This window comes from Papaver somniferum, chromosome 2, assembly GCF_003573695.1.
Source record: "Papaver somniferum cultivar HN1 chromosome 2, ASM357369v1, whole genome shotgun sequence".
Lineage (NCBI taxonomy): Eukaryota > Viridiplantae > Streptophyta > Magnoliopsida > Ranunculales > Papaveraceae > Papaver > Papaver somniferum.
Window position 1 is genome coordinate 50,229,033 of NC_039359.1, and position 8,069 is coordinate 50,237,101.

The 8,069-nt window shown below is 36.9% G+C and overlaps 1 pseudogene; it reads right to left on the bottom strand.

Moving 5' to 3' along the window:
* Positions 1-2,393: 2,393 nt before the first annotated feature.
* LOC113350972 lies at positions 2,394-7,859 on the bottom strand (annotated as a pseudogene).
* Positions 7,860-8,069: the final 210 nt, after the last annotated feature.

Sequence of the window (8,069 nt, forward strand, 5' to 3'; positions counted from 1 at the left end):
TAAAAAAATAACCAGGATGTAATTTGTAAACAGTTTCATCCTACCCATTTTCAAAAACTTTTTCTTATTTTTAATTTACATCAGGATACATCCAGTTTCACCCTCACTATTTTTTAAGTTTAAGCGACGATAAATCCAGATTCATTCTTGCTATTTTTTTGATGTCCATTTCATCCATATTAATTTTTATTCGTTCATTAGAACCATGTTTTAAAAATATTTGGACAATTGACGCAATTTCTCTTTCTCAAACGGCATGGTTTTTTATTTCTATTTGTTTTGGCAGTTAGAAATTAAGTTGATTTGGAAGTAGTACAGTATGTAAGCATTGTAGATGCATGGAAAAAACGCACATCAATGTCATTTGCAAACACGTTATGGAGCAGGACTTGGACTTTATATACAAAATGAAAGAGGAAATAAAGCAAAATTTAACGAGAAAAGATTTGTTACCCCAAAGAAACCCAAGAAATGCTTGTCACTTAGGATTATAAGAAGCCCAGATAAAAAGTAAACTGTTGCAACACACAACATTGAAAGCCCACATAGAACCCTTAACCCATGATCCAGGAAATTGAAACCCATCCCAAGAAGAGCCACAAATGGAAAAGACAATCCCAAATACATTCTACCTCTCTTCTGCGGTCGTCGGCTGGTACCTTGCTCTAAAAACACTTCCACGGTTAGATCTCTTCCACAGCCAAAACTCCAACATGAAACCCACCGCTACTGCTTCATCAAATAAACAAGTACCATTGGTATGAAATCAGTGATTTCAAGAGAGAACTAGATTTTTTCCCTGCTACGCACTGGTGTAGTTTTTTTTGTACCTTTTTGAACGTGTTACTCTTAAAAATGATAGTTAACGGCTCAAATGGAAGTTCATGTGTCAAAGTAGATATTCTCAAACCATTACGAGGGAGATTGCTTCCATGAACTCTTTACTAGAAGTGGTGAATATTCAAGAAGGGGTCGTAGACTCTAAATTGTGGATGGTGGATAGAAACAATGTGGTTGATGCTTATAAGGTTAAATGCGGGTTTGATTCTCTTTGTGACCAAGGAGACATTATGTTAAGGATCGAGCAAGAGAGAGGAGAGCATAAACGTGGAAGCATTGAACGTCTACATTGATAATAATTCTTGGTATATAATTCTTATGGCTTAACAGCCAATTTATATTGTTCACAAACTTGACGACCACTCAAGCCACTTTCCTACCTAAGATCAAACTCTAAACATAGACACTTTCCTAATATAACTCAAACTCCTTAAAGTGTATATCTCCTAAATATAGACTCCTATATTATTTCCTAATACCCTCCCTCAAGATGGAGCATGTAGATCACGAATGCCCATCTTGGACAAAAGAAATTTAACTTCGGTTTTCTTCTTCTTTTTTTTTCAACGCTTTTGCGAGAAAAAAAAATCTTCAGACCGTAGTTTAAGGACGTTTCGGTCCCCTTCATAATTTAAGGACATTACGGTCCCATTTTCGGAAGTTTAAGGACATTACGGTCCCATCTTTGTAGTTTTAGGACATTACGGTCCTAGCTTCTGAAGAATACTTCTTGTACTCTTGTTTTCTTGGTTTCTTCGATAGAATACTTTTGTACTCTCTCGACAACTCATAGGATTTCAACCTATTATTGTTGTTCTTTTTCTCATCACCTCTTGGTGATTGTTTTTTTTTTTTTTTTTTTCTTCTTCACAATATGAATGTTGTTTCTTCTTCTCTTGTTCCAGTCACGCTATTTTTGCGAAACCTTCACCCTTTTTTTTTTTTTAAGATTCTCTCACAATCTTTCTGTTGTTATGCTTCTTCCACAAGCAATAACTAACACAAAGTCTGCCACACTTTGTAGGATTTCCAAATTTCTGCCACAAACTCTTCAATCACCATGTTTCTGAATTCGATCAACTTCATCAAACTGTACCAGTCCTTCTTGACTGCAGTACCAACTTTGATCTTCTGTTACGTCTCTGTAACAATTCTTCAGTAACACTTAACTGTGACATTCTTTTGTCACACTTTTGTTCACCTGTAATAGTACTCATGTAACTGCTAGCCTCCGTAACAATCTTCCAATTATCACTTTTTTTTTTAGCAACTTGCCTGCGGATTCCATCAACAGGAAGTTAAGACAGTTAAACTCAACTCGTCTTTTTTTTTTTTTCTACCAACGCCATCACAGCTCCAACAGCTTCTCTTGAGTCGTGAAACCCAAATTTCCATCTCTATTGATTTGTAAAACCAGCGACAATAACCATACGCAGCCACTACTTTCCTGAATAACACAACGAGCTCGGATCACTTGTCTTCCTTGCTTGTCTTCTCGGCAACAACAACCACTGGGAACAACCATTCTTCTTGCAGCATCAACGGCAGCAACATCACAGCATGTGCCTTCTTCTCCGAACTCCCATGATAGTACCCAACTTCTTCTTTCTCAGCCTCACAGCAACCACCGTCTCATTGGAAGCCTCGGCATCAATTTCATCTTTCTCTTGCTTATTTATCAAGTATCCCGAATTCCCAATTAGCCACCTGGTTACTGACGGCACCATCTGTCGGTAGTAAATCCTTGGAACACTCCTTTATGACCTCAAAAATATCCTTCAAACCTATATGCCAATCACCCATCGACACATCTTGACAGACACCAGGTCTTGGAGCAGTATCTTACGTCCTTTATTTTATTTTATTTTAGGTCGTCTTGAAACCCTAAAGCTCTAGCAACGAAACATCACCAATTTTTTTTTTACTTTCGAACACTGGTGAAGACATACACCACCTCGGCTTGACAACAAACAACACAATCTACTTTCACGCGACTTTCTCTTAAAACACTAGTATCCATGATCATCAGCCATCAATCACCTACGTTGGCAGTAAACACGTCGGCAGTAAACCTTAGAACACCGAGAAGGACATGATATAGAAATCATGTACAACGGCAACGAGCATCATCAATTAACCACCATAATTCACAAACTTCACAATCTCAAGCTCTCCCTGTTTCGTAATTATGAAACTCTCAAAACTTTGTTGTTTGTTTCACGAAAAACAACAACAGAACTTCTTTTTGTTTTCTGTTCACCCACAAACTTACGTCTTGTTTATCGCAACTTCTCGAACCATGCTGAAAACAAACACCAACACAGCAACACGACGGACCTTCGAACAACTTCGAACAGTTCTCCTTTTTTTTTTTTTTTAATTCTTTTAAAACTCTCTAATTTTCTTCCTCTCCTCTCTCTGCCTTTAACCTGGCTCTGATACCATGTTAAGGATCGAGCAAGAGAGAGGAGAGCATAAACGCGGAAGCATTGAACGTCTACATTGATAATAATTCTTGGTATATAATTCTTATGGCTTAACAGCCAATTTATATTGTTCACAAACTTGACGACCACTCAAGCCACTTTCCTACCTAAGATCAAACTCTAAACATAGACACTTTCCTAATATAACTCAAACTCCTTAAAGTGTATATCTCCTAAATATAGACTCCTATATTATTTCCTAATACATTAGCTTCTCAAGTGATATTATTTGGAATAGACATTATCCGTACAAAGTAAACTTTATTCTTTGACTTTTATACCATGAGAGATTGATGACGGAGGACAAGCTTATTAAAAGGGGCATGGATATGGATATGGTATGCCGGTTTTGTGAAGAAGATGAAACAAGTACCCATCTATTACATGATTGTTGGCGAATAAAGAGAATTTGAGATTATTTTGCCGAAGGATGCAACTTCAATTGGAATTACGATAGTAATATTTTTGCACTGTAAAAAATTGGAGACATAATTGGGATGAAAGACTTGACTGTGTATGGAACAACTTACCGGTTGCAATATGGTGGTGCATTTGGAAAGAAAGGAATTCTAGAATCTTCAATCATAAAAAGAGAAACTTGGAAAGTCTGATTCGAGATATTAAGATTCAAGCTTATTTTTGGGTGGAGTCGCACATTAAAATGTTGGGATTGACGATTAACATGGTGATAGCTTTATGAGATTCGTATTTCTATCGGCCGGTTTGAGTTGGATATGAGATGTTTGATGTTTATTTCATGTTTTTCTCACTTGGCTTTTTGTTTTTGGTTCTTTTCTTTGGGTGATCGATTCCAAATTTGATTTCCTTTTTTGTGTCGGTTGTTTTTATTGGATTGTGGTACCCCTGAGTACCTCTTTTTCAATGAATCCTTTCCTATCTACCGTTAAAAAAAATTGATAGTTAATTTTATAGAATATAATTCTTTTGCAGGAGGTGGAGCCCGTGCAAATAAAAAGTAAATTTAAATTGAAACAAATAATAACGACATTGGCATGGACCGTCAAAAGATAATGGGGGATGTAAAATGATAGATTCATCTTCTTGCAGAACCTTGGTGGCCGGGTGTATGACCAAGATTGTATTCCAACTGAATCATCCTTTTATATCATCCCTACACCTACACCTACACCTACACCATCACCCACACCCAAACCCAGATGAGTAGAGGATGTGATTGGATATTGTTTTATCAATAACCCAAAGTTGCCACATAGTTCCGATCTTCCTTGTAAAATCTAATGTCCATAGCTATTAGCAAGCGCTGGATTAGGTCTGCAATATATTTGTCCCGTGGAAAGGTGTTTCCTATCCAGGGCGGGCCCTGACCCAAAACAGCCGAAGCAGTACTTCGGGCATCAACTTTCCGGGGTATCAAAAAAATTATTTTATCCCAATCTCATTTCAAAAGTCAACGAAAGTATGGGGCGGTAAAAGAAAAACAAAATCTTTTAGAAAGATTTATGTTGATATACTCCTGTAATTGGCTATTGAATTAAATTTGACTGTTTTATTACGCAATATGTGACACACAGTTAAGGAATGAAATATATGCTTTAGGCAATAGGTGACACGTTGTCACGTTCCCACAGTTATGGAAAGAACAAATGGAGTTAAGCACAGGCCTCAGCATCTAATATTTTCCGGCGCCTTTGCTTACCAAAAAATATGCCTCTTTTAACATTTGACCTCTTTTCTTTTTTAACTAGTCTTCTTCTCAGATCCAAATATCGTATTTAGGCTAATCAATTTTTACTTTTCTTTCTTAGTTCATTTCTTTATTATAATAGGCTTTATAATCATGATTTAATAAAAAAAATAGTCGCTTAATTTGTTTATGATGTTAAGAAAATGATCTAACAATAGCTTGTTCAAGGGGCATCATTCTTGGATTTACTTTGGGGCATCAATACCTTAGGTTCCTATCCAGTAGGTTCTAAACTTTGTCGTCAACGAATAGTGCTATGTAAACAATATACCTCAGGGCCGGCCCTGTTCCTATCATTGTTAGAGGTTGACATTCCTAATCAATATAAATATAGAGATATGAATGTTGCATGGCTGAATGTTGGAAATCTTAGACAAAAATGATGCGAGGGGGAAATCAATCACCCGAGGGTCTTCATCGTTGATGAATCATTGCTTTTATACTTTTCATCCGTAGTCAAATCACCACAGATGTATCCCTTCAGGGGAGCTGTATCCCCTGTTACCAACACTAATCAAGTAACATATGGTGTAAAATAATAACTTAATAAAAACCCAAGGTACTCAATAATAAACGATGGTTAGTGTGTCACAGTGGAATATACCATGCCGCCGATCTTTTTGTTCTTGGATTCCAAAGTATTAGTACGGTATTTGTGGTTTGCAACTTGCAAGTGCAATATTAAAAAGGCTACACACACATGGGCCTACTGACCAAGGAGAAGTTCGGACTTGCATTTTCCCATATTGTCATTTTTTTAATTTCCCCCACAAACTTTAATTTTAAGAAATCAATTTCTAATAACAAATTTTAACAAACTAATTAGGGGTGTGCAACGGATGGACGGTTGCGGATTAGGGGTCACCCGCAACCAAACCGTTAACGTTGCGGATTTGGAAAATTGAACCGTGACCGACCCAATCACCTGCGGATTTGATCTCTGCGGATCGGCGGATTGTACGGACCGGATACGAATTAACCGAGGATTTAGTTAAAAAAATAATTAAAAAAAAAATCACAGAAGTAGGATTTAATACCCTCGGCAGCTTCCGAGTCTGTGCTCGAGCTTCCTGAAGACAGAATTCCAACTTCAACACCCTCTTTTTCAGAGCTTGATCAACTCTATGATGTTTCTCCAACTGTATCATAGACCATACAATTCATAACTAAGCATGGATGGAAGCTTTAGAGTGAAGTATAAACTCAGATAGAATACAAGTTTTACATAGTGTTGAAAAGGACACGTACATGTGCTTCCAGTTCTCTAGTTTTAAGTTTCCAATGGGCAGTCATAACCCTCATCTCATCTCTCAGTTTCACTATCCCTTCATCATTTGCAGCTATATAAGCTTATTAAGCTTCAGAATGTTCTTTGGCGACACCCCATCAAGTATTTTCTTAGCTCGCACTCCTGGCTAGCTCCAGCAACTGCTTGCATAATTTCTTGCTCAATTCTCCATACTTCCCTTTTAAGTTGGTTCTGCCAAACCTCCCTTGTTTATATATAAACTCGTAGTTCCCATACTATCCTTAATATTTCTATTAAATTTCTTTCATGTCCTACGGTGCGGGTAAATCTGCGGGTTTTATTGTCCAACCGCAACCGCACCGCATGCGGATTTGAGATTTCCATCCGTGTCCGGCCCAAAAATCTTGCGGATTGGATTTCACCCGCAATTGTGCGGACAGATACGAATAAAATCCAGGGTTTCGGTTTTTCTGCACACCCCTAAAACTAACGTTCTTAACAGATTTTAACAAACTAACGTTCTTAACAGATTGCACCTTGGTCGTTCCTAACAAAATTCACATCAATGTCATTTATAACACGTTATCTAGCGCATAAGAAGCTCATGTAATTTGCACCTTGGTCATTCTTCGAGAGTATATAGAAGTGGTAATATCACTTATTTGACTTTATTATACAAAATGAAAGAGGAAAAATGAATCTGAACAAGAACAAGAATAGCTTTATACTCAAAGAGCGAGGACTCCGGGGAGAAAAAAATTACAAAATTTTTGGAAGTTGGAGGAAACTGTGATATATACCAGACTAACAATTTGTCTTTTCAGTTTTCACAACTGACTCAAATACCAAGAGTGCAATTTGAATCTGTCAAGAAAGAAATGAAGACCACAGAGCATTAATTGTATCTGAGCTCTATGTAGAAGAAAAACTGAATCTTAGATCAAAATTGATAACAACTTAACGGGTATATTTTACTTATTTGGACGTATCTTTTAAAATTACTGACAAATTAATAGTCGAGCAAGTGGATTATATTCCACCGAACATTCAAATTTTGGGAAGAAAATATCAAGTACACAATAATGGTGTTCAAGTACTTCTAAATCCCAAATACATACATTTGAATCGAGTTGGTACAACCAATTATATTATGAACATCATTTAACTATAATCAATATCATATTCAATAGAAATAAATAACATTAACCAAAATTCTTACTTTACCGTTCATATGACATGGACTTATCTTAAGGGAAATAAGAATACAACTAGGCCTATTCTTAAAAATAAATAAATAAGCCCAACGAAAATACGATGCACAGACCTCACATTGGTTAAATACCTCACATTTCATTTTGATTCCCGCCGTATATAGACAAAACCGGAACAGTCTTAGCCGTGCACGCCTCAAAATCAGCCTAGAATAGGACCCAGCTGGAACAGCACCGAGTCGGATCGGCTGGTGGTCGGGTCGGATCGGTTTATCCGGGTCAACTTTCCTTCTCCACGGGACGTGAACAGACAGGTTTTGCTCCCCCTTTCCTCCGATTTCAGTCATGTCCCAAATTCCAAACCATTAACTAACATAATCCCTGAGATTAGTACATACAGGACGAGATTAGAACAACTAATCCCTGATTAGTACGTACGAGATTACTACAAGATTATTACATACAGGCACACAAAATAAAATAATTACAGATTCTAAATTATAAACGATTAAGATTAACAATCAAAATAATCCTTAATTCTAATCAAATCAATTTTC